The 7,012-nt window shown below is 43.2% G+C and overlaps 2 pseudogenes; one reads left to right on the forward strand and one right to left on the reverse strand.

The window, feature by feature from the left end:
- Window positions 1-3,792: 3,792 nt before the first annotated feature.
- On the reverse strand, window positions 3,793-5,219 carry LOC116913451 (annotated as a pseudogene).
- A 728-nt stretch (window positions 5,220-5,947) lies between these two features.
- Window positions 5,948-6,046, forward strand: LOC116914193 (annotated as a pseudogene).
- Window positions 6,047-7,012: the final 966 nt, after the last annotated feature.

Below are 7,012 nucleotides of genomic sequence, written 5' to 3' on the forward strand. Positions count from 1 at the left end.
TGGAGTGGAGGAGTTGTTTCTTCGTTTAGTTTTGTTTTTTTTGTTTTTTTGTTTTGTTTTGTTTTGTTTTGTTTTGTTTTGTTTTTTTGCTTTAAAACAAGGGTTGGGATTGCTCTCTTCTTCCTGGAAAGAATGCTGTCGGCAATTTGATGGGGTTACTTCGGGTCTTTTTAGATTACTTTTGATAAGACAGCCATTTATTTTCACAATACTATTCTTCTGACCCAAGAACTGAAGATGTCTTTCCGTTTTTACTGTGTAAGTTGTGTGTTTCCTGAGGTAGGTTCATTCCAAGGTGTGTGCTTGTTTGCCTGTCTGTTTTTAAGTGGAAATGTCCCGTTTCTTCCTCAGTATGCTTGTTATTGGCAGAGGGGAAGGCTACAAGGTTTTGCATGTTGCCTTTCACTTTGTATTTTGATCGATAAAAATATGGTATATATATTTTGTGTGTCTGTGTGTGTTGCTGGTTTTCCTAAAACGCAAAGAATACTTTGAAATTCCTTTTAATAGAAACTACAGGGAAACTACTTCTGCTTGTTCTGGTATCGAATTTACAGAGAATAGTTGAGGTATTCAGCTGCTGCCCAACTTTTGTTTGGTTTTATTTCTTTTCTGGTTTGTTTTTGTTTTTGTTGTTTTTGTTTTCAAGACAGGGTTTCTCCGTGTAGCTCTGGCTGTCCTGGAACTCACTCTGTAGACCAGGCTGGCCTTGAACTCCCAGCGATAGATCAGCCTGCCTCTGCTTCCCGAGTGCTGAGATTAAAGGCATGTGCCACCACTGTCTAGCTGCTGCCCAACTATTAAACTATAAGCATTCTGATATGAATTGTGGACAGATTTTTTTGGTAATGCTGTGTTAATATTAACACAAGGTCATGGAAGGTTACACAAGCCCAGCCTGGTCTACATAGTGAGTTCCAGGAAACCAGAGCTACAGAGAGACCTTGTCTCAAAAAACAAAGCAAACAAAAAACACTCTCACTTCCCGCCCCCCACAAAAGCATATGTTCTTGTACAAGGTCTGAGTTGATTCCCAGCAACAAATCAATTGGTTAACAACCACAGGAACTCAAAGTTCTGGGGATCCTACCCACTACCCATTTCTGGCTTCCACAAATGCACATAAAAATAAATTTAACAAAAAAGCATGACTACTTGAAGCATATAAAGCATATATTGTAAAGTCTCAGTAATGACCACAAACATTGTTTAGACGTTGAACAATATTTTCATGGGAAGCAGGGTTTCCTTCCTGGCATTGGCTCAAAATGGTCAGGCCTGCTGACGACCCAGGCAGACTCTCATGGATTTTCCCCTCCTCAAAGACAGCAGCCAGTGCTCGAAGTGTAGAGCAAGACCTGTGCCCTGCCCACCTTGGCTCGACCACTGCTTCACTTCCAAAACTCTCTTTCCATTTTCTCCCGTAGCTTTCGGGAGTCATTCTGCCCACCCCAGCATATTTCCTTTCTTTCTTCTGTTTCAACGATGCCTCTTCTCAGTATATCAGAAATCTTATTTTCATTTATTATTTATTATTTATTTATTATCACCCAGAAAGCGCCTACCTGATGAAGTGTGCAGATAACCACTGTGTGTAGCATGTACTTGTGCACAAGTTTAAAAGGAACAATGCTTTTGTGTGTGTGTGTGTGTCTGTGTCTGTGTGTGTGTGTGTGTGGTGTGTGTCTGTGTGTATGTGTGTGTGTGTGTGTGTGTATGTATGTGTGTATGTGTGTGTGTGTGTGTGTGTGTGTGTGTGTGTATGTGTGTGTGTCTGTGTGTGTGTGAGTGTCTGTGTGTGTGTCTGTGTGTCTGTGTGTCTGTGTGTGTGTGTCTGTGTGTGTATCTGTGTGTGTGTCTGTGTGTGTCTGTGTGTGTCTGTGTGTGTCTGTGTGTGTGTGTGTGTGTGTGTGTGTGTCTCTGTGTGTGTGTGTGTGTCTGTGTGTGTGTGTATGTGTGTGTATATGGTGTGTGTGTCTGTGTGTGTGTCTCTGTGTGTGTGTCTCTGTGTGTGTGTCTCTGTGTGTGTATGTGGTGTGTGTCTGTGTGTGTGTGGTATGTGTGTGTGTGTATGGTGTGTGTGTGTGTGTCTGTGTGTGGGTGTGTGTGTGTGTGTGTGTGTGTCTGTGTGTGCGTGAGTGCATGCTTGTATTTGACAACTACAGAAGCCAATTTATAGTATTTTATTTCCTTCGTGGAGGCACAAAGTAAGACTCCTTCATCAAAGAGACCTTTTGTTCTTGTCCCTTCTTTCTAGTAAATAAACATCGTGGCTACTCCTGTCATTTATCATGAAGGTGGTACCCCAAACAGAACCCATGCCTCATCATAGTACATAGACGTGTGTTTTCAGTTGGTGCTATTGTGGCTCTTTTTATTTTTTCTTTATAAAATTAATTCTGTCATAGTATCTGAGTTTTTCCCTTTAAAATCAATTAGTTTTTGCCAGGAAAATCTTTTCCTGTTTAATATAGAATAATGATTTTTTTTTCATCTGTCAAGGGGGTTATTAATAAATGCCACCAGTGGGGTTAGAACACTCTCTGGTGTTTGCTTTAGGGGAACAAGGGGATTGTTGGAAATCCTAGCCAAACTGAACCATAATTAGAGAGAAAATGTTAGCAATTAGAACTATACATTAGGCTTTAATTTACTACCGTGGAAAAGTCAAGGGTGGAATTTCCGTTCCATTTTTAGGTGCAGCCAGATGGATTGCTCATTATAGGATAATTTCCGCCACCCTCTGTATTTCTCAGGGTAGCAGCGTGGCTAAGAGCGCCTCGTAGCCCAGTGGCTGTGACTTCATTTTATCTATTGATGGGAGAGAAATGTCAGGTAGGAGGCTGAGCTGGGATCGGTTTCCTACATCAGCACTGACACTGGGAATCCTTTTTATGTGCTGAACTTAACGTCAAGAGAGCAGTGCGTGAACACAAGTGTCTTAATGTAATCTACTTTTCTACTTCCATTGGCATGCGTGGTACTAGTATAGTTTTATCACCTCTCACCTCGAAAGGGTTTTCTTGTTGATATTTCTACTCTTGTTTTTTCTTAGTAACCAAAATGGACCCTTTAAGCTGCTGTTGCTGTTTTCAGAAGGTCTGCTCAAATCCAAACCATAGAGTTGCAATCCAATCCCAATCTGATGCCAGTAAAAAGACCCCTGTGACTATTAAGTGACAGATTTTTAAAATATGAGCTGTACTTCTCCTATTTATGTCACAATCAAATGTGATTTCTTTCTTTTCTTTTTTTATAGAAATGCGCTGTTTTATTACAAAGAGTCTCAGAATGAAAATATCTCAAAAATGAAGCTAGGCTAACAATTTCCCCCTGAAGAATTGGGGGAAGACGGGGCAGTGTACGTTTTTCTGCTTGCCTGGAGTGGGTGGGAAGGTAGAAACAGAACCAATCTAAAAATGGCTGATATTGCCCAAGCCTGAAAAGGGATCCCAGAAGACACAGTCACCCCTGCTGAAAAGCTTAGCAAAGGCACCTTAGCAGAGCTCCTAAGCAGGCACGTGCAGTTCAGGATTTCGTCTTCCGGTTGTTTTCTTTTCACCTGAATCCTACGTGGTTCAAAACTCAGACCTGGGGCAGGACGGACAAGGGAGCTGTGGGAAGAGTTCTCCCAGCACCACTGCCCTGTGCACTGGTCCCTGGTTCCTATCTAGTCCCTGTGGACATTATATTTAATATATTTTATGTAAATACCAGGAATAGAAAATATAAAATCTGAGAAATTGAGGGAAAGTGAGGGACTTGGGGAGAAGATGGAGCTGCAGACCTCGCTCAGGCCATCTTGACCTCTTCTTTGACCTTGACCCCTTTGGCTTCTGGCTTCTCCTCCTTGGTTTTCTCCTCTTCTGTGACTTCTTTTTTCTCTTCAAGATCGTTTTCTTTCTCGTCTTCTGTTTTGACTCTTGACTTTTTTGAAGTTAGAAGAGTTCTTGAGATCTCCTTCTCCCTCCTCATCAGAATCAGAGAATTCCTCCTCACAGGCAATTCATTTGTCAGGGTCTTCCTCATCCTCATCACTGCTCTCTTCTGGGATGGCATCCTCTGGGATGGCATCCTCTGGGATGACCCCAGGGGCATGGGGCAGCATTCTCAAGTTCTCAAAGAGCCGCTGCTTGATCTTCTCCAGGTATTCATCAGCGTTCTGGTTAGTCATATTGGAAGGGCTGATGTGAAGCTTGAAATCTGGTCCAAAGTATTAAAAGTAGTAGTCATTGTAGGGTAGCTCATTAGGGATCTCTGTGTCCAGGGCAACAGCTGTCTCGTAAGTCCAGCACCAAGTGACATTACGGATGGTGTAGCCACCTCCTCTCAACATTAGCATCGGCAAGTTGAAACTCTTCACGAACTCCACACACTCGGCGTGTCCTTTGATGGTCAGATTGAAGCAACCTAGCCGATCCCCAGACAGGGAGTCTGAGCCGCTCTGTAGGACCACGGCACTAGGCTGGAACATCTCCATTACTTTGGACAAGACTGGCTTGAAGATGGCTTCACAGGACTCATCATCAATGCCGTCTCACAGTGGGGAGTTAATGGCATAGTACTTGCCTTTGCCAGCCCCAATATCCCGTAGGTCCCCAGTTCCTGGGAAGTACTCTCCATATTTATAAAAGGACACAGTCATGACCCCGTCTGTAGTATAGAAGGCCTCTTCTACGCCATCGCCATGGTGAATATCAATGTCAATGTACAGCACCCTCTGGTGATACTTTAGCAGTTCCAGGATGGCCAAGACGATATCATTGGCGTAACAGAAGCCAGATGCTTCAGACTTTTTTACATGGTGCAGGCCCCCAGCCCAGTTCACAGCGATGTCTGTCTGCTGCTTATTGAGTTTCACAGCACTTGCGACACAGCCACCCGCGGACTACTGACAGAACTCAAACAAGCCATCGAATACCGGACAGTCCTCACCCACGTTGAATCTCTCCATCTGCTCGCTGTATTCAGACATCTTATCTGGGCGAATAGAACACAAGAATTTAATGTAGTCCTCGCTGTGGTACTTAGTCATCTCCTCAGCACTGGCTTTGTGAGGACGATAGATTTTTTTCGGTAGAAACCATAGTTAAGCAGCAAATTATGAGTCATTCGGATTTGGTGAGGCTTCATTGGGTGCCCTTATCCAGAATAGTAGTTTCCTACATCTCCGTCGTAGTAGTAACAGACTTTCCTCTGGTGCCCTGAGTCTGCGCCATCTTGCTCGCCTCCCGGACCTCCCGTCAGTCTCCTGATTTCTTTCTTAAGTATCCTAACCAATTTTCCTTTTGTAAAATGAATCTAGAGGCAAAATGTTAATCGCTGTTGAAAAGAAATGGGTTTATTTCAGGATGCACAGGTTCTCACATTTAAAACTTCTGGTTACTTGGGGTTGGGGATTTAGCTCAGTGGTAGAGCGCTTGCCTAGCAAAAGCAAGGCCCTGGGTTCGGTCCCCAGCTCTGAAAAAAAGAAAAAGAAAAAAAAAAACCTTCTGGCTACTTTAAATTATAGCGAGTCGAAAAACTGGCTACTGTTCCCTTCACGGATGCAAACGCTGTTACCATTAGCTTTTACTTTGTAATTTTTTTTTTTTTTTTTTTTTTTTTTGTGGCATTGGTGATTGACCCTGGGATCTGCCGGGTGCTGGTGAGTTCTCTCTCTAACTCTTCTTCCTTCATCTCTTTATTTGGAGAAAGGCTCTCTCTAAGTTCTCCAGCTTGGCCTTGGAACTCACCCTCTAGCCCAAGGGGACCTTGAACTTTTAACTCCTCAGCTTCTGTTCAAGTAAGTTGAGGGCTGCAGGCCTGTACTGCCTCATGATTCTTTACGTCTCACTGTAGAAAATACATGCAGTACAAAGTTGACTACTTGAGCTATTTTTTGACATAGATTCCCCATGGTCCACTTGGCTTACAGACGTGCCCTATGGAAGAACAGTCATACAACTTGAACAACATAGATGCTGACATTGGAACTACATAGATAAGGTTAGCATGACCCCTGCACAAAAACGACACACAAATTTGGCAAGAATTCCTTTTTTTGAGGTTTTTTTACTTTTACTTATATGAGTACATTGTCTCTGTCTTCAGACACACCAGAAGAGGGCATCGGATCCCATTGCAGATGGTTGTGAGCCACCATGTGGTTGCTGGGAATTGAACTCAGGATCCCTGGAAGAACAGGCAGTGCTCCTAACCGCTGAGCCATCTCTCCAGCCCAATTATTCCTTCTTATTATTAATTGTATATATATATATATATATATATATATATATATATATATATATATAGTCTCAAGCAGCCCAGTCTAGCTTGACTTGGTATGCAGCCGAAGCTCTTCATTCTCCTGCCTCTATCCCCCACATGCTAGAATTATAGATGTATACCACTATTAGAAGTATTCTCTATAAAAGAGGAAAAGGAGAAAAAGGAGGAAAAGGAGGAGGGCGGAAGGGGAGGAGGAGGAAGAGGAGGGGGAGGAGGAAGAGGAGGGAGAGGAGGAGGAGGAGGGAGAGAAGGAGGAGGAGGAGGAGGAGGCGGCTTTTGTCCTGACTCATTTCGCCTGCTGTCAGGAGGGTCAGCTGGGCTGTCAGGCTTGCCTTCCTTTTCCTCTTGCGTATGCCACAACCGATTCATTTGTAAACACTTCGAACACATTGTGTAAATGGTACCTCCACATCCACGTTTTGTTTGGGTTCTACTACTGCAGCTGTGTCTGTGTGACACCCCCAAAGCCGACACTTTGGGCTGCTTTGTTTTGCCACGTGGTAAGTCCATCACAGACAGTTCAGTAATAGACCAAGGAAAGTGTCTAGTCTTTTTTTGAAAGATCCAGTTGAGAGAAGTCATGTAAGAATTAATTTGAATTGTGACATAGAACGTTTTTGTTGTTCTTGGTTTGGTTTGGTTTGGTTTGGTTTGGTTTGGTTTAGTTTGGTTTGGTTTGGTTTGGTTTGGTTTGGTTTTGGTTTGGTTTTGGTTTGGTTTTGGGATTTTCGTTGTTGTTGTT

This window comes from Rattus rattus, chromosome 12, assembly GCF_011064425.1.
Source record: "Rattus rattus isolate New Zealand chromosome 12, Rrattus_CSIRO_v1, whole genome shotgun sequence".
Taxonomy (NCBI): domain Eukaryota; kingdom Metazoa; phylum Chordata; class Mammalia; order Rodentia; family Muridae; genus Rattus; species Rattus rattus.